General features: G+C 40.3%; 1 non-coding gene across 1 annotated transcript; it reads right to left on the minus strand.

Moving 5' to 3' along the window:
• Positions 1–23,157: 23,157 nt before the first annotated feature.
• LOC143600982 (small nucleolar RNA R71) lies at positions 23,158–23,264 on the minus strand. The gene has a single exon (XR_013147573.1). It is a non-coding gene; the product is annotated as a small nucleolar RNA R71 (small nucleolar RNA).
• Positions 23,265–23,723: the final 459 nt, after the last annotated feature.

Here is a 23,723-nt window from a genome sequence, read left to right on the forward strand (position 1 = left end):
GAATACTGAGTAAAAAGTGAGTTTCATGACCCATCTCTTTAAACAGTTTTACGAACTTTTGGGGTGAAAAGCATGTTTGATTACATATACATATCTGAAACTTGTAATGATGTGAATTATCTAAGTGCTAACACACGAAAGTCCCACATTAACACAGTAATTAACTTCGAGCCGGTGGCTTGTGAATAGTACTATTGGTTTGACAAACCAAACAGAACCGGCATGGTTGCTGAGACTTTATCCCGTTTGCACATGACCATAACTATAAAAAAACGCTATGTAGTGTTAGACATAGCTACTTGGGGCATATTGTGGGCGGAAAGGGGGCCACAATGGTTGATTGGGCGTGGGAAATGGATGGACGCAGCACAAACAGTCAAGGCTTCACTGTAGCTTAACATAATTACATCATTTACATATATACATATATACTTATATCATGATTACCCAAGTGTTAACTTGTGACTATCCATAACTGTTTTCTTGAAACTCGTGAAACTCACCAACTCCAGTAGTGGACCCGTTTTTAAACTGCTTTTCAAGGTTACCAAAGTTGGAATAAAGTGATGTCGTGCTGTCTATCGTGGAATGTTCTCGATGCTATGTGAATAGACGCAAGCTTATTAGTACGAATAGAATAGTTTAACGAACATATTTTGTTGTAACACCTAGTTTGTAAGCAAAGATAGAACAGTGTAATATAAAGTAAATTAATTTGTAATGTTTATTTATAAACAATGTTGTTGATACCTTAGGTGTCTGTTACATTCCCGTTTTACGCTTCCGCGTTGTGCTAGTTGGCGTGTGACAAAAGTTGATATCAGAGCCATTGGTTGTAAAGGATTATGTTATCCTTAGGGTAACTAAAATATAACAGTAGGCTCGATTAACTCTGGGAAAATAAATAATAATTTAATATTATATACTGATGGATGCCGGGATGAACTAGTAGGGCAAGTGAGTTGTTGTGGTCCGGAACATAATAACAGACTTGCTTATACGAGGGAATTTTTAATCACGGAACATGCGGATAGGTAAAAATGGCAACATATGTGTATAAAAGGTAATACTGAGTATGTATATATATATAACACCCATACGTGCTTATCTTGAACAAGGTGTACGAATACGTGTACGTATTGTACTATCAATAATGGTAAAATCTTATTATAATGAATATTATATTGAATTATATTTAATACTAATTCTTATTATAATTAAAATTAAAATTTTAATAAAACTAATATTATATTTTATTATAATTAATATTAAATCCTGGCATAAGTAATTAACCTCCCATACACTAGTTAACACTAGAAATAAATATGATTATTAAAACTAACCATTGTACAGGATATGGCAAGGAACAACGACTACGTACTGGAAGAAGAACCAGTGATATCTATTGAGGAGGAGGACACAGAAGAGGACCCTGAAGAGGAACCGGAAGAGGATCCGGAGAAGGATGAGGAAGAGGTTGAGGAAGAAGTAATTTGTAGAGAGCTACCTAGTAATGAGCCTGACCTATCCGGCTACAGATGCGATAGTTAACTACTCAGGTCATAACACAGAGGCCAGAACGAAGTTACCAGTCAGTACCGTTCACCTGCTAGAGTAGCCAGATCTCCTACTCCACCTATCCACTTGGGGAGAGCCTTCATGTCCTAGGACAGGTACTCCACCCTCTCGTTCATTGAGTGTACCTACCTCTAACCCCGACCTCCCAAACATAGAAAACAACACTTGGATGACTGTCCTGACTGACTGTGCGATAGACCACTCGATAGCCATAGCTAACATTAACCAGGGGAGGAGAGACGTGACCCAATGCTTACAGACCTTACAACAGATAGTATTAAACTTACAGCAGTCAGATGCTTACCACCGCTGCTACTTGGATACGGTGACAGTCTGACTGTTGAGCTGTTACTGGGTGATTACGGCGCTGTTGTTTTTATGTTTATGGTTAGTCCATCGTTTTTATAGATAGATGTAAGATGTTACTGGTCTGTATATGTGGTCTTTTGACACTCCATGTATGTATATAGTATTATGTCATGCTGACATGGAGTATGATTTTGTGTATTATTACAAGCATTGACCCTTACAGGGTTAAGTCTAACCGTCACTTAACGACAGATTTTGATATTTACATGCAAGCACTGGCCTTTATCAGGCTAAGTCTATGTACCTTTGGTTATCAATGTACAGAGCAGTTTATGAAATACAATGTGTTGTTTGATTTATTTGTACGATCTCTATCGTGATTATTGTTACAATGTGTCATATACTGGAATTAGTATTAATTGGTTTATATATTATTATCATTATAGAATGGCCCTAAAGAAAGCTAATCCTATGACTGAGGCGGAAATAGCCGAGATGATTGCACGGCAAATGCAGGCAGTGATCCCACTTATTGTAACACAAGTAACTGCCGGTGTCAATGCAAATATACAAACAAACCAACAACCAATCAATAATGCTTCCCTAACCAACACTGAAACTGTCAAAAATAACAATCCCCCACCTAATATAAACATCACTCTAAATGCAAATAATCCCCCACCAGATAAAAATAATATCAACAACAATAATGACCCCCCTATAAATACGAACACCGTGGGAAATAATAATCCTCCACAGAAACCAAACAATAACAATAACAACCCTAATCCCCCTCATGGAGAATACTCAATCAAAAACTTCATGGCCTGTAAACCGATTGACTTCAAGGGCACCGAATGGCCAAACGGGTTGATTAAATGGATTGAAAAGACCGAATCTGTCATCAATATCAGTAACTGTCCACCCGAAAGCGTAGTCAAGTATGTTGCGTCTACGTTTACTAATCACACCCTGATGTGGTGGAATACTACAGTACAGATAAAAAGGCAAGATACAGTTAATCGCATGACCTGGGCTAAACTTAAAACATTGATGCTGAAGCATTTTTGCTTAAAGAATGAAATACAGAGGTTAGAACACGAACTCTGGAGCCCGGAAATGAAAGAAGCGGATTATTTAGGATACACAAACCGCTTCAACGAACTGGCTTGTTTAGTACCCTGGTTAGTAACTCCGGAAGCAAAGCGTATTGAACGTTATATTTGGGGTTTGGTCCCAGAAGTGAGGAGTTTGGTTATTCTGTTGGTCACATGTCCTTTGAGAATGTCGTGTCCCAGAAGTGCAGACCGTTAGTGTGTCAGAAGTGTAAAAGAACGGGGCACAATGGCCTAGTTGCAGAGTCAGTATGGAGATTGTCAACCGACCAACCCAAGCAACTCAACCTCGCCGTCCGCAACCACCTAAACCGCAACCGATTCGTCAACAACCCATCCAACAAAACCCAGCCCCAGCAAACCGCCATGCTTGCTATGAATGTGGTAGCACGGAGCATTTTATAAAGAACTGCCCCAAACTATATCAAGGAGTAGTTGCTGGACAAAACCAAGCATCGACGCCTAGTGCGCCTAGAGGATGCTCGTTTGTAATTGGGTCAGGAGAAGCACGACTTGACCCGAACGTAGTAACAGGTACATTTGTAGTTTCTGATCAATATGCTTCTGTATTTTTTGACACGGGTGCCGATAGAAGTTTCGTTTCCACTAGCTTTGTATGCCTGGGAAATATGCCGATTAGTGATCTTACAAATCCCTATACTATGGAACTCGCTAACGGTAACTCTATTACTGTCAACCAAATAGTTCAAAACTGTTATATTATTCTAAATGACCACCCATTCCTTATTGACCTACTCCTAGTAGAGTTAGGAAGTTTCGATGATATAGTCGGCAGGGACTGTTTAACCAAGTATAAGGCAGAAATTATGTGTAATGACAAGATAGTTAAAATTCCCCTTTCGGATAGTGAAATGATTATGGTACAGGGAGAGAAGTCGGGTTCGATATTACCTCTCGTGTCTCATCTCAAAGTGTTGAAATGTTTACGCCAAGGGTGTATGGCGTTTTTGGCAAACGTAACCGTAGAGAACCCTGATGAGAAAAACATTGAAGATATCCTCGTTGTATATGAATATCCCGATGTCTTTCCCGAAGATTTACCTGGATTACCACCGAACCGATAGGTTGAATTCCATATTGACCTAATCTCAGGATCAACCCCTATTTCTAAGGCACCTTATCGATTGGCACCCTCTGAAAGAATTATCCAACCAGTTACAAGAATTGTTAGATAAGAGTTTCATACGTCCTAGCTATTCTCCTTGGGGAGCACTGGTACTGTTCGTGAAAAAGAAAGATGGAAGTTTTATAATGTGCATTGATTATCGGGAATTAAACAAAGTTACCATTAAAAACCGATCCCCTCTCCCACTAATAGACGACTTGTTCGACCAACTTCAAGGGGCAAATTATTTCTCAAAAATCGACCTCCGATCCGGTTACCATCAAGTTAAAATCCAAGAGGAAGATGTGTCTAAAACGGCATTTCGAACTCGCTATGGTCACTATGAATTCTTAGTTATGCCTTTTGGACTGACTAATGCACCCGCAGTTTTCATGGACCTCATGAACCGAGTTTGTAAGCCGTACCTCGACAAATTTGTTATTGTATTTATAGATGACATTCTGATATATTCGAAAACCAAGGAGGAACACGAGCATCATTTACGAACCATCTTGGAGTTGTTGAGGCACGAGAAGCTGTATGCCAAGTTATCAATATGCGAATTTTGGCTAGAAGAGGTACAATTTTTAGGGCATGTTGTTAATCGGCACGGAATCCATGTAGACCCGAGCAAAATTGAAGCCATTATAAATTAAGCCCCGAAGTCACCGAAAGAAATCCGCCAATTTTTGGGATTAGCTAGATATTACCGGCGCTTTATTGCTAACTTTTCCAGCATAGCCCAGCCTCCTTTTCACCAAAAAAGATCGTGCTTATGATTGGGGAGAAGAACAAGAAGTGGTTTTTTAAATTGCTGAAACAAAAATTATGTCAAGCCCCGATACTGAGTCTTCCAGAGAGAACTGATGACCTGGTAGTTTATTGTGACGTGTCCCGGAAAGGTTTAGGATGCGTACTTATGCAAAGAAACAAAGTCATAGTATATGCTTCTCGACAGTTAAAGGTGCACGAGAAGAATTACACCACCCATGACTTGGAACTGGACGCGGTTATCTTTGCGCTTAAGATCTGGAGGCACTATTTGTATGGCACTAAATACACAGTATACACCGACCACAAGAGCCTACAGCACATATTTGACCAAAAAGAACTAAACATGAGGCAAAGAAGATGGGTAGAACTGTTGAATGATTATGACTGTGAGATTCGATACCATCCGGGCAAGGCTAATATAGTAGTAGATGCCTTGAGTAGAAAAGACAGAATCAAACCACTAGGGGTCCGAGCACTTGGAATGATTGTCCAAACTAGCCTTACCAAACAAATCCGTATTGCCCAAAACGAAGCCCTAAAGGAAGATCACTTGGGAAGACTTACACGGGACAGAACAAAACTTTGAGGAAAGAACTGACGAAATTTTGTACTTCAAAAACCGAGTTTGGATTCCCACTCTTAACAAATTGTGGGACTTGATCATGGACGAAGCCCATAAATCCAAATATTCCATTCACCCAGGGACAGATAAAATGTACAAGGACTTGAAGGAGTATTATTGGTGGCCGGGTATGAAGAAGGATATAGCCACGTTTGTTAGTAAATGTTTAACTTGTACGAGGGTTAAGGTCGAATATTAAAAACCTTCGGGAATGCTGCACCAACCGGAAATACCTCAATGGAAATGGGAGCAAATTACCATGGATTTTGTAAGACACCTTCCCAAAACCTCCCGAGGAAGTATGGGTAATAGTTGACCGATTAACCAAATCTGCACACTTCCTTCCAATCTCTGATCGTGATAGCCATTTCACCTCTCTATTCTGGCAAGTTGTACAAGAAGCCTTGGGAACCCGAATTGACCTAAGCACCGCCTACCATCCCCAAACCGACGGTCAATTTGAGCGAACCATACAAACCTTAGAAGATTTGTTTCGCGCTTGTGTACTAGACTTCGGTGGGAACTGGGATCAACATCTCCCACTGGTTGAATTTTCGTATAATAATATCTATCACGGTAGTATTCAATCGGCACCATACGAAGCGTTGTACGGTCGAAAATGTAGATCACCCCTGTGATGGACTGAGGTTGGAGACACTCAAATTACTCGATCTGACTTGATTCAAGAAACCACTGACAAAATCCGTAAAATCAGAAACAAATTGAAAATCGCGCGAGGCCGACAGAAAGCGATGCTGACGTTCGTAGAAAACCGTTATCCTTTGAAATAGGCGATAAAGTGTTGGTGCATAATGTCAGTAGTTCAGTGTCTAGTGTCTGTAATCGCGTTTGTAATGTTTTATGTTTTGTATAAGCGAAGTTGCTAACAAGTTCGCTGATATGGGCGAACTTGTTAGACAAGCGAAGTTAGTGACAACTTCGCCTGAACATGCCAGGCGAAGTTGTCGTGATTATATAAGCCATCTGTTACGGCTTATTAATATTATTGATTCAGTTTTACAGTTTTCGTGTATTCGAGTCAGAGAGAGTCTGTAATCAAGTGATCTTCGTATCACGTGTTTAAGGTTGGTATACAACGTGTTTGATTATCGTGTGTTAATCGTATTGCTTTCTATACTCGTAACGTCTTACGTAGGGATTCCGCACCTGCGTAGTACGTGATATCTCGTGTAGATCCGGCTGGGAACCTACAATTGGTATCAGAGCATTTGCTCGATTGTGTGGTTCGGGATTATCACGCGGGTATAGAAATCGTTCCGTTCGACTATTCGCGGGACGAGTTTTCTGAGTTTTTGTGTCATACTCATCTCCTACAAGCTTAAACAACCCATAACACCTTCACAAACCTCGAAAAACCCAGAAATCTAATCTGCAGAAACTTCGTGTTCATCAGGCGAAGTTGCCGTCACTGTTACTAGTGTTTCGGCGAAGATATAAGGTTAAGCGAAGTTATCCACAACTTCGCCTACCTCTTCAAGTTCGCTTACCTCAAGCGAAGTTACCCACAACTTCGCCTACCTCCCAAGTTCGCTCAACTTAAGCGTAGTTATTCTCAACTTCGCCAATCCGGCGAATTTAAGAAAGTGAGCGACGTTACAAATTCACGCGAAGTTAAGCTTTAAGCGAAGTTATCCACAACTTCGCCTACTGTGCTGTTTGAAAATAAAATTTTTGATTTTCGGATTTCTTTGAGTTTTGAGAAAGATGTCTTCGATAAACATTACCGAATTAGTAAAGATGGAAGTAGAAGCAGGTTCGGCTACAAAAGCACCCAAGATGCTTACGAAAACTGATTATGTAGCGTGGAAAGACCGTTTTGAACAATATGTCAAGTATCAAGATGCGAAGATGTGGGTATGCATACAAGATGGTTACATTCCACCTACTACTAAGTATGAAGGTCGTGATCAGATCAAGAAGTACAAAGAAATGGAAAATGAAGAGAAAAAGATGTATGAGGCAGAAAGTAAAGCTCATGCAGCAATTACAATGGCGCTTCCACAAGAGATTCTGCACACTTTCAGAAAGTACAAGACTGCTAGAGAGCTTTGGGAAGCTCTTGAAAACCGTTTTGAGGGCAATGTGGGAATTCGTGCTTCGAAGATTAAACTTCTAAAAACCCAATTCTCGGTGTTCAAGTATCTGAAAAACGAATCACTTGATGATATCATCACCAGATATTATCATCTGATGACTGAACTCAACAACTATTCAATCGCATACAAAGAAGATGAGATTGTTGAGAAGCTTCTTGATGCTCTCCCACCAAAATGGGAGATGTATACAGTGTTGATGAGAGAAGATAAAGACTTTGCTGACTATGACCTGGAGACAGCAGTTAACAAGCTAAGAACGTTTGAACTGAACATGGTACGAAAGGAGACACCTACCGATCAGGTTCAAGATCCGGGTATGTATGGGGCAAAGGTTAACTCTGGATCAAGTTCGAAAACGGAATCATCTGCTTATTACTCTAAGGGAGAGTCAGGCGCGAGCTCAACACATGAGGGACATGTATCTCTCAACTTGAACGGTGATGTGTGCTATGTAGCTGGAGGGTCAAATGCTTCTCAACCTCAAGCGAACAAGAGTAGTTATTCCCCGAGTGTTTCAAACAACAACTACTCGAAGATACCCATGAGTGTCAAATCTGCTGAACAGCAGTTTGCTCTCTATGCATCTTTTATTGCTTCGTATGAGAACTACATTCAGGGTAAGATCGTTGATCCTGCAGTTTTGGATGAAGACTATGACCAGATCGATGCTGATGATCTGGAGGAGATGGATCTGCAGTGGCAGATGGCCATGATAGTGAGAAGGGTAAAGTGGTTCATGAAGAAGACTGGCAGGAAGTTTGTCGGTGAGAGGCCAGGGTTTGATAAGTCGAAGGTTCGCTGCTACAACTGTCAGCAGAATGGCCACTTTGCAAAAGAATGCAAGAATGAACGTGTAGAACGCAGTCAGAACAGATCTACACAGCAAAGTGGTAGTGGTAATGACTATAGAGCCATGATTTCCAGACAGAACGAAGAATACAACTGGAATCTGCATGTTGAAGAAGTATTTGAACATGCCAACTTGGCAAACATCGAAAATGCAGATAGTGAGAAGGGAACTGGCGAAAATGAAGCGTACATGGCAGATGTAGCAGACCAGCTCTCCGAGGTAAGTACCGAACTCCCTTGTGCTAAGTGTGAACTTCTGTCTGAACAACTGACAACTCTAACTGATCAGTTTGTTAGTTTGGATGCGCAATATAAAACTTTAAAAGAAGATCATCACTTCACTAAAGCTAGAGAAAATAGTTACAAAGTAAAAATTAAAGCTAGTGAAACAGATATTAAAAGTCTTAAAGCAAAGCTTGCTGAAAAAATTAATATGATTGATCTTAGCTATGAGGTTCTAGAAGAAAAAACCAAACTAATAGCTGAAAGAGAAAAACAGATAGCTGATCACCAGGTAAAAGTGGTGGAACTTAACAGGAAACTGGAACAATTCAGAAATTCCTCCGCTATACTTGATCACCTTGTTAGTGATCAAGGTTCTCCAAAAAAGGGAGGAATTGGTTATCATGAAGTTCCACCGCCTTTCAATCATAATTACACTTTTAACCCTTGTAATCAGAAATCTGTCGATGTTGACTATGGTCAGACAGTTACAGTTCCAGTTACTGCTAAAGAAGCAGAAGTTAGTAAGCCTGTTGCAAGTGTTAAAATCTCTGCTCCGAGTCCTGTCTCATCTAACTCGGACAAGTCTTATGAGTCGAGTGAGACAAATCAAGAGGAAGTGTTACCAAAAAGTGGAGAAAAAAAGAAAACATCTGAAAAGAAGTCTCCACTAAACCCGTATGTCCCACCATATGTGAGACAAACGGGCAGTAATACAGCCTCAACATCTAAGACAACTTTTGATAAGAAAGTTGAAAACAGGTGTTGTTTTAGATGTAATCAACAAGGACATCTTGTTGCTGATTGCCCTCTGAAGCAAAAATTCAGAGGTGTGAGGCCTTTAAAATCTGAGAAAAGAGCTAACAGTAATCAATTTAATGATAAAACTGAAAACCCATCTAATTTCAGAAAATGGACTAATCCAGGTTTTTAAAGAAATAGATCTCAGTTTTTCACTGGTAACACCCAAACCATAACTAATAATTCATTTAATTCAAGACGGTTGGGATGGCCTCATAGACAAGCCACAAGAAGGTATCCTGTTAGGACTCACAGAAATGATTATAATACTAACTTTGGACAGCCAAGGTACGGGATGTATCGACCCAAGACCAAGAGGTCTTGGGTCCCAAGATTCTAATAATTTGCTTTAATCGTGCAGGAACAGTTGAACAGGGCTGCCAACAATCAATGGGTTGTGGATAGCGGCTGTTCCCGGCACATGACGGGTAACAAGAAATTGTTACAAGACTGGAAACCTGTTCAAGGTGGGAGAGTGAGTTTCGCAGGAGAGAGCGGTGGAAAGATCACAGGAATTGGGACTGTGACTAACGGGAAGATGACGCTAGAGAAAGTTAACTTTGTTGAAGAACTGAAGCACAATCTGCTGAGTGTTTCGCAGATCTGTGACAAGGATTATACCGTGCATTTCACGAAGAATGAGGCGATAGTGTTGTATCCTGGTTTTAAGATACCAGAGGACTGGATTGTTATGAAGGCTCCGAGAGTGAAGAATACGTATATCATGGATATGAGGTCTACTGAAATGGCCACTGAAGAATCGTGTCTTTTGTCGAAAGCGACTGAATAAGAGTCCGAATTATGGCATAGGAGAATGGGGCACATTCATCTTCGTAAGATGAACTACCTTGTCAAAAATGGGCTTGTGTTGGGGGTTCCCTTGAAGAATTTCAACTTCGAAGACAAATGCTTATCATGCAAGAAGGGAAAGCAACACAAGAAATCCCATCTCACCACGAAGGTCAATTCAATTGTCAGTACCCTAGAATTACTTCACATGGATCTCTTCGGTCCCGTGAATGTAAAAAGTCTAGGAGGAACATCGTACTGCTTGGTGATTACTGATGATTTTTCTCGATACTCGTGGGTATATTTCCTGAAGTCGAAGGATGAAACTGTTCAGATGGTAATAGATTTGATTACCAAAGTTGAGAACATTATGGGAAAAAGAGTTAAATACATCAGGAGTGACAATGGGACTGAGTTCAAGAACTATCAGATGGAGATCTTCTGCCAACAGAAGGGGATTGAACACCAATACAGCGCACCGTATACTCCGCAACAAAATGGAGTGGCTGAGAGGAAGAACAGGACTTTGATTGAAGGAGCCAGGACCATGCTGGCTGATTCGAAACTTCCCGTGGTGTTCTGGGCTGAAGCTGTTGCTACAGCCTGTTATATCCTTAATAGAGTGTTAACTGTTAAAAGATTAAATAAAACCTGCTATGAACTAATGCATGGGAGAAAGCCCAACTTGAGTGGTCTTGAACCATTCGGGTCCTCGTGTTCGATATTAAAGACCAATTCAAAATTTGGTGAAGTAGCCGACGAAGGAATCTTAGTCGGATACGTTGTTGGGACTCCCAACAGACGGGTCTTTAATACATCGACCAGCAAGGTTGAGGTGGTGTGTAACACTGATATCACAAGTTACAAATCACCAAAACCAAGCACGGGACCCGCTGGGGTTTTTGACTATGATAGACTTTTTAAATCTTTTAACATGCCTTATTTGGATTTTGCAGAAGATGAGGAACGAATTGCTACGAAGATGATATGCGATGAGGAAGACACTTTGGTGCAAAGACCACAGTATGATGAATGTCAGCCTTCCTCGTCAAATGCTGTCAATACCCCTGCTGCCTCTACTGAAGAGGAATTCATCAATCCGTTTCACTCTCAACATCAATCAACCACGGATGAGCTATCTTCGAACTTGGAAGATAATCTAAACGTCAGTTCGGTTCCGACTACGAGAATTCACAAAAATCACCCGTTGGAGAATGTGATAGGTGATCTGTCCGCCGGTGTACAAACAAGACAAAGCTTGAATGAGCACACCTGTGTTTACACAAGCATTAAAGACACCGGCATTATCAACGAATGCTTGTACACCTGCTTTATCAGCCAGATTGAACAAAAGAACTATCAAATGGCTCTTAAGGATAGCTCGTGGGTCGAAGCCATGCAAGAAGAGTTAGCTCAGTTTAAGAAAATGGAAGTATGGAACTTGGTCGCAAAACCAAGAAATGTGCATGCGATTGGCACAAAATGGGTCTTTAAATGTAAGAGAGATGAGAAAGGGGTTGTTATCAGGAATAAGGCGAGGCTGGTTGTTAAAGGCTTTAATCAACAAGAGGGGATTGATTACAATGAGGTGTTTGCTCCTGTGACAAGATTGGAAGCCATTCGACTGTTTTTGGCATTTGCTGCTCATAAGGAGATGAAAGTTTTTCAGTTGGATGTGAAGAGCGCGTTCCTAAACGGTAAAGTCGATGAGGTTGTGTATGTTGAGCAACCTCCGGGTTTTCCTGACCCTGACTTTCCCGATCACGTGTACAAGCTAAGTAAAGCGATGTATGGACTACATCAGGCACCTCGTGCCTGGTACTCAACGTTATCCGATTACTTGCTTGAGAATGAGTTTGAAAGAGGTAAGATTGATAGCACGTTGTTCTTCAAGAGAAAGGGAAGCGACTTTCTGCTGGTGCAAGTCTACGTGGATGACATTATCTTTGCTGCATCAAAGGTCACCATGTGTCAGGAGTTTGAGGCCGTCATGAAGAAGAGATTTGAAATGAGCGCTATGGGTGAACTAACTTTCTTTTTAGGATTGCAGGTTGATCAGAAGAAAGACGGGATGTTCATTCGTCAGACAAAGTATGTCCATGATGTTCTCAAACACTTCAAGATGGAGGACAGCACTCCATATGATACTTCAGTCTGCGTCAATCACAAATTGGGTGTTGATTCAGATAACGATGCAGACGTGGACCCAACCCAATATCGGGCTATAATAGGTTCTTTAATGTACTTAACTGCTTCTAGGCCTGATATAATGTTTGCTGTTTGTCTTTGTGCACGCTTTCAGGCAAACCCAAAAGAATCTCATTTGAAGGGTGCAAAGAGGATACTGCGGTATCTCAAGGGCAAGCCGAAGCTGGGGTTGTGGTACCCGAGAGGAGGAGACTTGGAGCTAGTCGCTTACACAGATTCTGATTATGGATGGTGCAATCAGAGTCGGAAATCTACAACTGGTGGATGTCGGTTTCTTGGTGGCAGATTGGTGTCGTGGCAATGCAAGAAGCAGACTTCAGTCGCAATTTCAACCTGTGAAGCAGAATACATGGCAGCATCCAACTGCTGCTCCCAGGTTCTTTGGATTCAACAACAGTTGCGCGACTATGGTCTGAATTTCTCACTTACTCCTATTTGCATTGATAACACTGCTGCTATCTCAGTAACTAACAATCCCGTGAAGCACAGTAAAACTAACATATTGACATACGTCATCATTTTATACGGGATTGTGCTGAGAAGAAGCTGATTGAGCTCGAAAAGGTTGATACGTTAGATAATTTCGCTGACTTATTCACGAAAGCGTTTGACAAAACTAGATTTCAAAACCTTGTTGAGCTGAATGGGATGATCAATCCTGAGTAACCATGCTTTGTGTTTGATTAAAAAAAAAAAAAACGTCACTATCGCTTAGAATTATGTCGGTTGCCTCAGTTTGAAGGACAAGTCTTAGGATATGTTTGGTCCTCATTTCCACTTGTAGAATATGAGGATAGCCATTAACCAGATGACTGAAAGTGACCGGGGCGGTTTATGATGAGTTTTCATTCTTTCGCTTAAAATTAGTCGATCATACTTAGTTAGAAGGACACATACTAGTATGTGGTCGGTCCAGCTGATCCATTGGATCTTCGGGATAGCCGTTAACCTGAAGACTTTGATTTGGTCGGGGCGATAGAAGTTAAATTTTTCTTTTCGGGAGATGAAATTATTTTTCAAGTCTACTACTTCGTAAGAAGTCACTTTACTATGTTTAACAGAAAATTGATCCAACCTTGGAAAGTGATAGATATACTGATTCTGTGTGCTTAACTAGTGAAGTTATTAGGCTTAAAAGTCTTTAGAACAGTCATTGTATGTCATGGTAGCTTTTTATGGTGCGTAAAAGTAGAAGTGATACTAACTAAATCTACTCGATTTTTTGTGGAAACTCCTTAAGAGTTGTGCGTGTCTTCATACATATCTTTTCGAATGATAGGCAGAAAAGCGATTACCCAGTCATACACGAGCCCGTGAGTGCTCTGATTCCGTGAAGTTAGCGTGTCAAGACACTGCAGTGATCCAGATTCGGGACTTGCAGTTATTTTCTACTTGAAATTGTGTATATACATGTTAGATTAAAAAAAAAAAAAAAATTTAGAGTTCATAATGCTAATGATTATCAATCAAGACACAAGAAGGTGAACGGGAAGCAGAGTCTAAGATCGAAGAGTAATTACTACTTAATCAGACACTACGGGTCAAGGTTAATTCGGGGTGACTTGGGGAAAGCCAAATACGCTTTGAGAATAGATAGGAGGCATCATAATCTCTGAGTTGTTGCCCACTTAAGTTTTGAGTTTAATTGAACCTAACTCGTATCACAGAAACGATGAAAACCATTCTAAGTAGATTACCTGCTTACAACCTGTTTCTTTATGTCATAATACAGTTGAACACGGATCTGTGTGACAGTCACGAAATTAGTATGATTCCTGTTCGGATCTTTTCTAAAACATGGTAGTCCCTGTCGAGACTGAAATTTGATCCCGTGTACCTTTATTTTAAAAGTTTTTCTATTTTTGGAGTTGTATGATTTTATACCTGGTTACTTGGTCTTGATCGTTTCATTTAACACTTTAAAGGATGTTTTTAAAACTTAATTGCAAATTGTTCAAATTATGGGGTTTGTTTTGAAAAATTTTTAATTTCAGCGAAGTTCTGCATAACTTCGCCTTATAGGCGAAGTTATCCACAACTTCTCCGGTACATCTGTGGCCCTATATAAAGAAGTTTTAAAGTCAAACAGTATCATTATTTCAAATTCACAGCGAACTTATCTTTCTAAACCTAGGCGAACTTATCGATTCTATTTCATCAATCTTCTGTGTTCATTCTTTTCGATTCTAATCCGATTCAAGGTGTGTAGGGTTCCATATTCGTATAATCATTGTCGTTAATGTTAATCACAGGTCGATACGACCCGTTTCGTGACCTCGATTATTTGAAACCTAAACACCCGATTTTCAAACTTGATATTACGTGTTTGTAATATACCTGAACGTATAAAACTTCATAAAATCATGTGTTACGGAGTCCTCGATCTCCAATTTCATCATCTACACGTCGTTCGATAAACCTATCTGTTGCCGATTCAATTTCGGCGAAGTTACAGTTTAGGCGAAGTTATCCGTAACTTCGCCTGAGGTTTAACTTCGCCTGAGGTTTATCTTAAGAGGCGATGTTGTGATTAGGCGAAGTTCTCATTAACTTCGCCTGGACCATTTTACTTAACTATTATCAGACGAAGTTCAAGTTGAAGCGAAGTTGTTTTCCAACTTCGCCTCACCTTTAACTTCGCCTATACAGAATTGATCACAACTTCGCTCATGGTAACAGGCGAACTTGTGATTCGCTTTGACGTTTATCTAACTTAACCTGTTTGTTGCAGATATGGCTGCTGTTGCTGAAGCAGGAGGTGCAGGCGGTGATGACGGAGGTGATCAACAAAGACAGTTCTTCCCGGGTCACAACATGTATATCACCTTAGACCCGGAAGCGAGCGGAGTTGATGATTTCCGCGAAATCATCACATTCCTTTTACGCTCGAGGATATTCCACGCCATTACAACGACTCTGCCGATATCCTTACCCAACATTGAGTATTTCTGGCAGACCGTGGAATACGACTGTAGAGTCGAACCCCGGTGATGCGAGCAACAGTAAACAATCAGATTGTTCAGTTCTCTTCTGAACATATCCGGGCGGCTCTGCGGTTTGGAAACGAGACAAGGGATGACCCGACAGAGTTTGTAGCTCCTTTCCGTGATGGAGCATTTTTGAGGATGGGTTATTCTGGTCCCTTGGGGGATTCGCAGAGAAGGAAGGGATTTCTGCTTGACCAGTGGCGCTTTCTCACGCATGTTATGATAGTATGCATGTCAGGGAGAAAGGCGGGCACTGATGGCATGGGCGCGACCATGCAGTCAGCAATGACTGCTCTGACATACAATAAGCGATTCAGCTTTAGTCAGATGGTCTTTTATAAGATTGATCGTCAACGAAGAGCGATGGCGCGTGAGCGGTTCATCATGTATCCAAGATTCCTTCAAATGATCTTGAATCATGTTGCTCCAACACTTCTCAGCGCCGTCCGATCCGATATGTTGAGAGTGTGAACAAACGAATCTTCGCCCAATGCAGATCCTCCAGTGCGAGGAGCAAACCTGAGCTTCGTCCTCGCCATACTCCACTCTTTGGGTACTTAATCAACCCGGGGTATGTGCCTGCTCGTGGGGATAAGTTTAGGGACCCGGCACCACAACAGGCAGGAGCACCTCAAGCTATACCTGCTGCTCCTGTTGTGTCACCGGAGGAGAATGTGGACCTTGATGCAGAATTTGGTGGTCAAGGCTTCTTTGATATGGATAGGGTGGATCCGGAGGAAATCGTTCAGGTCACAGTTGAACGTGCCTCGACTGTGCATGTTACTAGGGCAGCTACAACGGTGGCTGGCTCAGATTCTGATGATGAAGTGGCAGAGGCCAGAAGGATTATGGTGACTCGAGAAAGACTACATAGGAAAAGAAAGAGAACAGATGATGATGACGAGTCAGATTATGAGGAAGAGGTACAACAGTTGATAAGGAGGTCAAGAAGGGAACGGATAGGTGCAGGATCAGGAGCCGGTGAGAGCTCTAGGGTGGTACGTTTCACTCCACCAGCACTATCCGGTATGACAATGGTTCCCTCATCACTACAGGTTACAAGGCCAAGCGCTACGGGTGTTCCCGTGGTGGCTACCTCGTCTACATTTGGCCTCCCACCCACTACTTTCCAACTTTCGACTCCCGAGATCGTTTCATTGCCGCCTCCGACCGTTACTCAATCGGAGGTTGTGGCACAATTTATAGAGTCGACTGTTGTGGCCACTGCAGGGTTTTCAATGACGATACCACCTGCGGTTACGTCTATTTCTACTTCTGAGGTCCCGGTGACATCGGAAATCCCTCCTCAGTACACTCACGATTTATCGCATATGAGGTTCGATTTCGATGCAACCCTCTCAGATTCAGAACGAATAGCAGCACTTGAACGGGTCGTGGCAGAGCAGTCAAAGATTAATCTTATCCAGACCCAGGCTATTCAGCGCCTAGTTGCAGAGAATCAGATGCAGTCGTCCCTGCTGGTAGAACATGGAAAGATCATAGATGCTCTGAAGGAGTTCTTGGCATCTCAGGGGGAGACGAGCTGTAAAGGCGATGAGTTGAGGACGAAGAGAAGGAATGATAGAGACGATGATCCCAATGCGTCGAAAGATGCAGGTGGTGAGCTACCAAGAACTACTCAAGCTCTTGGAACTTCCACAACTCAGGGGGAGTCGACATCTGCAGTTGGTGGTGATGATGTGGTGGTGGTGGACGTAGAAGAGATGGATGATAGCTTGGTTGGTGATGATGATGTATTGCCAAGTGATGTGATAGAAAAGATTGGAGAAGATATTGTGATTGATTATGAGATTGAAGAGGGAGAGATAGTAGAAGAGAATGTGGAGCATGACATTCCAGATGTTGAGAAAGCCGATATGGGTAATGAGATGGCAAATGATGAGACTGAATGGGAAGAGCAGCCTAGGTGGAAGGAAGGCTATGCTCAGTGGTTCGTCAAAACGAAGAAACCGGCGGTCCCTACAATGTTTAAGAAGAGTTACAATATTAAAGGCTATGCTGAAGCGAAGAAAGGGATTATTTGCTGGATCTATGATGAGCAGTTGAGGCTCTTCGTGATTAAAATGTATGACGGTGTTCAGTATTTTAAAAGACTGTTAAGATCGTTGAATACACTGCCGGAATGTGAAGTGAAAGACTTAGCCAGATTGGGGTTAATCAATCGAAGTGACGATAATATGGCTAGAGTTATTGGGAAAATTGTATGGAAAGAAAGTATAAAAGAGAAGAAATTTGAGCTGTTAAAACCACAGAAGGGAAAACTTGTTGAAGACAAGGATAGAGGTTTGAGAGCTGATGGAAAGCCTTGGATGGTCATGAAGTATAAACCGATCCGGTGTTTGAAAGAAGTACCGATGAAGCTTATGCCCAAGGATGTGCTTAAAGACCTAAAGTGGTGGTTTGTAGATTGTGAGACAGCTGAGGCAGTGATGGAAGACGAGGATGAACAAGAGCTTCTAAGAGTTTACGATCCGATGCATTTGGTAAACTTATCGCAAGCTGATCTGCAGGTGCTCAATGAGAAGAAAATCTTTTATATTCCTGCTTGGAAAGACGAAGCGAGGAAATATCAAAGAGTTGTGTCGGTTTGTGTTAGAGAAGGAGTGCATGCGTGAAGATACAAGATTGAAGATTACAAGACACGTGTTTGAAGCTAAAGAGATGAAGCTACTGCCAAGGGGGAGTCTGTTGGTGCATAATGTCAGTAGTTCAGTGTCTAGTGTCTGTAATCGCGTTTGTAATGTTTTATGTTTTGTATAAGCGAAGTTGCTAACAAGTTCGCTGATATGGGCGAAATTGTTAGACAAGCGAAGTTAGTGACAACTTCGCCTGAACATGCCAGGCGAAGTTGTCGTGATTATATAAGCCATCTGTTACGGCTTATTAATTTTATTGATTCAGTTTTACAGTTTTCGTGTATTCGAGTCAGAGAGAGTCTGTAATCAAGTGATCTTCGTATCACGTGTTTAAGGTTGGTATACAACGTGTTTGATTATCGTGTGTTAATCGTATTGCTTTCTATACTCGTAACGTCTTACGTAGGGATTCCGCACCTGCGTAGTACGTGATATCTCGTGTAGATCCGGCTGGGAACTTACATAAAGTATTCCTCAAAGTATCCCCGTGGAAAGGCGTTATTCGATTCGGTAAAACCTGTAAACTTGCTCCACGATATATTGGGCCTTATGAAGTTATTTCTAAGATCGGTCATGTAGCCTACCGACTGAAACTTCCTTCAAAGCTGAGTTCTATTCACGATGTCCTTCACATTTCGAACCTGAAAAGTTACCTTACTGACTTAACCGAAATTGTACCACTAAATGACTTCAACATAAACGAGAAACTAAACTTCGTAGGGTAACCAGTGGAAATACTAGAGGGGAAAATAAAACACTTAAGGCACAACAAAATCTCTCTGGTCAAAATTCGGTGGAATTCAGAATGGGGACCCGAATTCTCGTGGGAGCGGAAATCCGAATTTAAAAAGAAATACCCGCACCTATTTCCAAAGAAGGGCAAAGTTGAACAATCGAATTTCAGGGAAGAAATTTTCTAACGGGGGGAGAATGTGACAATTGAGGCAAAACCAGGTACACCTCAGTACGTATTTACCGATTAAGCAAATAAACGCTTCTTAAGTATCGATCGAAAGATTAACCGAACGGGTCAGGTTATGACCCAGATATCCCGGGGGGCATCTATAAGTGATATAAGATTAATATAAGCTAATATATTAGTATTATGGCCTTATTCGATAGCAAACAAGTTAAACGAAAACATGCTCGTTTAACTACCCGCTATAGATTTAAAAGCGAATGATAGTTACAAACCAAGCATTGTATCATCCGTTAAGCCGAAAAATATTTACCAAACACTTATTTGAAATGTTTTAAACGATCCGTAAAAATATTTTCGAATTTTACAAACGTATAGTATGTTTTTATAAATTTATACAAAAATAGCCGAAAAACACTCGTTTTCGCGCTGTTTGTCGTACCTGATAAGTTTTTCGCGCCAAAAACCGAACCCAAAATAAATTTGGAGTTGGGATTTAACGTCCGGGCATGAAAACTGAGATATTTGGGCCAAAAATGGGCCAAAGGGGTCCGGCCGCAAGCTAAGGAACCCCCCCCCCCCAAAGGGTTTCTTTTTTTTTATATAATATACAAAATATCTTGTTTACATCATAATCAATAAATTTTGGAAATTTCCTTCTGGTTCTTCAGCAAGACTCAACAAAACCTAGGTATTTTGATTAATTTTATCATTTTTAACTAATTTTAATTATGTTTAATATCATATAAACATGATTTAATTGCCAGAAATCATTCCTAACCATGTAAAAATCCTAAAAATGGTCCATACACATGTTTTGATCATACACATGGTTAGGAACCTGTTTTGATAGTTTTTTTTTTGACATAAACACGGATTATAAGATTTAAACGACGTTTTTACGGTTCAAAAGTTCGGTTTAATACACTAGCCGAAACCCAATGGGCTGTTATGTTGATGAAACTTGCTTGGTTGGTGATATAGGATCCGTATCTAGCTTGCATAGAAGCACAAGAGCCTGAAAACTTGATTAGAAAGGCGAAAATGAACCAAAACCGCTAAGGTAATACCGAATCACTCGCTTACGGGCTGTTTAGGTTAAGGTTGTGATGTGCATATTTTTAGGTCATGAAATGTTTTAGGTACGTCTGGGAACATATCATTGAGTCCCTGTTCAAATTTGGTAATTTTTCGACCATCCGAGAATATTTGGCGAATTTATTACCGAATTGGGATGTTTAATTGGAAAAAATAGTTAAAATGCTTGAAAAATTATAAATTTTTTTAGGGAACTCATATTTGGTATATTTTGATTATATATGAAATTTTAGTGAATTTGGAAAAGACTAAGTAGGTTTTGTGCATTCGCATTTGATTGAATTTTCATGGTTGTTTTTGGATCGGAAATGATATTTGGCAAGATTGTTAGAGTTTGGAAATTTTCCATGTTGATTTGGAACAGATTCTGATCACTCAAAAATTTTGGTTGAATTTTTGTAGATCGTTTGGTATAAACGGACGATTTTTGGGCTAAATATAGCAGATAAAATGAATTTTTATAAATTAATTAATCAGTAAATAGTTCCAGAAATATTTTTTTAAAAATATACATACTTTAATTGATAAGTGGCTAAATTTTTATAATTTAAAGGATTAACGGATAATTAATTGTGCTAATTTAAAGATTAAACAAATTCAATTCCAATAAAAACCAACGAGTTCGTGATTAACGAACCTGTTAGAATATTGATATAATGCTAAATATATATAATTCCCTTGTATATTTTATATAATATTTTATTAGTTTTTATTATAATTTGTATATTACTAACATATTTGAATAATATAGGTTGCGGAGGTTTATCGTGGTTAAAAAGATCGAAAAAGCCAAACCGGTGAACTGGAGCATCAGAATTGAACCGGACCGCATCAGAATTGAACCAGACCGCATCAGGAAATGAACCGGACCGGTCAGCCCCCCTCATCCGGAGCACCGAGCGACTGGGAAGCAAATTCACGCCGAGCTGCGCTCTGGACACACAGTTTCACGTATTTTTTCGTGTTTTATCAGTTTTGGGCCTAGAAAACTTATATAAACACCCCTAAACTTAATCCTGGGCATACCCTGCGAACCAGAGCAGAATTGGAGTTTCTTGGAGCTTATGGTTGCAATATTTGGCAGGTTTGAAGGCAAGGAATCAGCCGGTGAAGTGCCAATCGATCAAGAACGAAGACTACGGGTTTTATCACCTATTTTCTTCCGTTTACATTATTTTTCACCATGATTTCCTTTAAGTTTGTTTTGTTTTACTTTAAGATGCTAGGCTAAACATTATAGACTGCCTAGGCTTATGATGAACCTACTTTGACGACGTGTTTTGATTTGAGATTTTTTATCGTTATGGTTTTATGATTTAGTAAAAGGTTTAATTATATTAAATTGATGCGTATAGATATTTAGGATTGTCTGATTAATTGTTATTATTCCATAGTTGCCTTGATTATTGTTTGTCATTATAATAGGTTGCTATTAGGTCATCTACTTTGTATTTTTGACTATTTTATGATTGATTCGCGATTAGATCATAGGAATAATAATTATTAATTAAATAAACCTAAGTGTACTGCTGAACTAAATCTGTAAAGTGCTAGGTTATTGATAGATCTTTATTATTTGATCTTGCTAGATTTAGTTCTTCGTAAGGAGTCCGTCTAGGTTTGATTATTTAATTATTGTCTATTGAATCAATTGAATATATTACACTGCCTTTGATTTCTGCGCTGTATGGTAGGATTTCGTATAAAGGAACTAGTTTATAAATAACTAGGTGACCATAAGGAAACTTGATTTTTAATACCGATGTGCGTTAAAACTTATTAGAAATCCAGAGGTGTCTCTTGAGAAGGGTCAGGGGTCCTGTTCGGGTTTTCTCTTAGGTGTCTATTTTACGATCCCAGTCCATAACTAAATATTTTTCCAATTAATTAACAACTGAAATTTAGGGGATTCTAGCCTAGGTAGTTATCTCATCATCATCTGAATTAAGTCCAAGTTCTAAGTTTAGTCGTTTTTAATTTTCTTAATTAGTTTAAATTAGTTTATTAATAAACCCCCCTGAAACAAATAATAAATAAATAGTCGTGTCTGTAGTTGAGTCTAATTTAGCTAGTTTACGTAATTAAAAGAGTCTCGTGAGTTCGATATCCGGACTTACTTAGCTGTACTAGAGTCGACCGGTTCACTTACCAGTTAGTAGTTTAGTTAAGAGTCTAGAATTTATTACTTAGTGTCTAGATTAGCGTGTTTTTATTAGACTACTTTTAACACATCAAGTTTTTTGCGCTTGCCGGGGACTCTTGGCCATTGCGCAATTAGCTTTGATTAGATTTTTCTGCTACATACGTGCTACTTTTGTTTTGTTTTGTTTTTGAGTCGTAGGAGTCTAATTAATTTTAGTTTAATTTTAAGTCTAGTGTATTTTATTTATTCTTAGTTTTTATTTTCGTATTTGCATAGAGTCTATTGATTTGGTCTTGTGTGTTTTTCAGGTTTCTGCCACATCTTCGTTCACAAGGACCAACGCCGTTAAAGTCTGAGGCCAGTCCGTCATCACAGATCATCATAGATTCTCCACCGAAATCATCACCACACATTTCACCACCGTCGTGTCCCAGAACCATTCCTGATTTTCAAATGGCCGACAACCGAACCGTTTACCAACAAGCCTTCGAGGGTTTCAACGGAGATCACTCTCCCATCATCACTCCCGCAATCAATAACCCAAATTCATGGCAGATTCCCTCTTATGTCATAACCAATCTCACCAAGAGTAATCTATTCCATGGCCATGACGATGAAGATGTACCAGCGCACATCAACCGTCTCACATGTTTGCTCAGAACGTTCAATTTACAAGGTGATAATGAAGATACTCTTTTCCTTTTCCTTCACTTATTCCCGTTTTCACTTACGGGTCGTCGTGCCACCACTTGGCTTGATTCGCAACCCGCTGGAGCATTCACTACTTGGGAGGCGTTGCGTACCGCTCTCTTGAAGAAATGCTTTCCGCCTGCCAAAGCATCTCATCTCCGAGATCAGATTCATTTTTTCCACATGGAGCCGGATGAGCCGTACTATCAAGCATGGGAGCGTTTCCAGAACTTACTGTCCCATTGTTCATAGCATGGTCCTACTCCATGGGCCCTTGTTAAGAACTTTTACAATGGGCTGACATTTGAGACTCAGGCTCGTTGCGACACTGCTGCTGGAGGTAACTTAATGGATAAGAAAAGTGTAGTTGAGTGTAATGAATTGTTTGAAAGTTTTTCCTAGTCCGAGTTTGCTAAAAAACCACGTCATGGGAATTCAAATCCCGTCACTAGTACACCCTCATCCGTCCGAGGTGTGCACCAGGTTAATCTGGATACTAGTGTGGCGACTGCCTTAGAGAGTCTAGCCAGTGAGATTCAAAAGCTTAAGGCTAAGGTAGATAAGTGCGAGTTGTGTAGAGAGGGGCATGGGACTTTAGATTGTCCGTTGATGCGTCAGGAGCAGGTAGAGTTCATAGGAGGGCAAAATAGGGTTCCTAATACATTTAATGGTAATAATAATTCAAACTGGAACAACTATAAAAATAATAACTATTAATT

Source organism: Bidens hawaiensis, unplaced genomic scaffold (assembly GCF_021521415.1).
Source record: "Bidens hawaiensis isolate Kalapana, Puna unplaced genomic scaffold, B.hawaiensis_p1.1 tig00055172_1, whole genome shotgun sequence".
NCBI lineage: Eukaryota > Viridiplantae > Streptophyta > Magnoliopsida > Asterales > Asteraceae > Bidens > Bidens hawaiensis.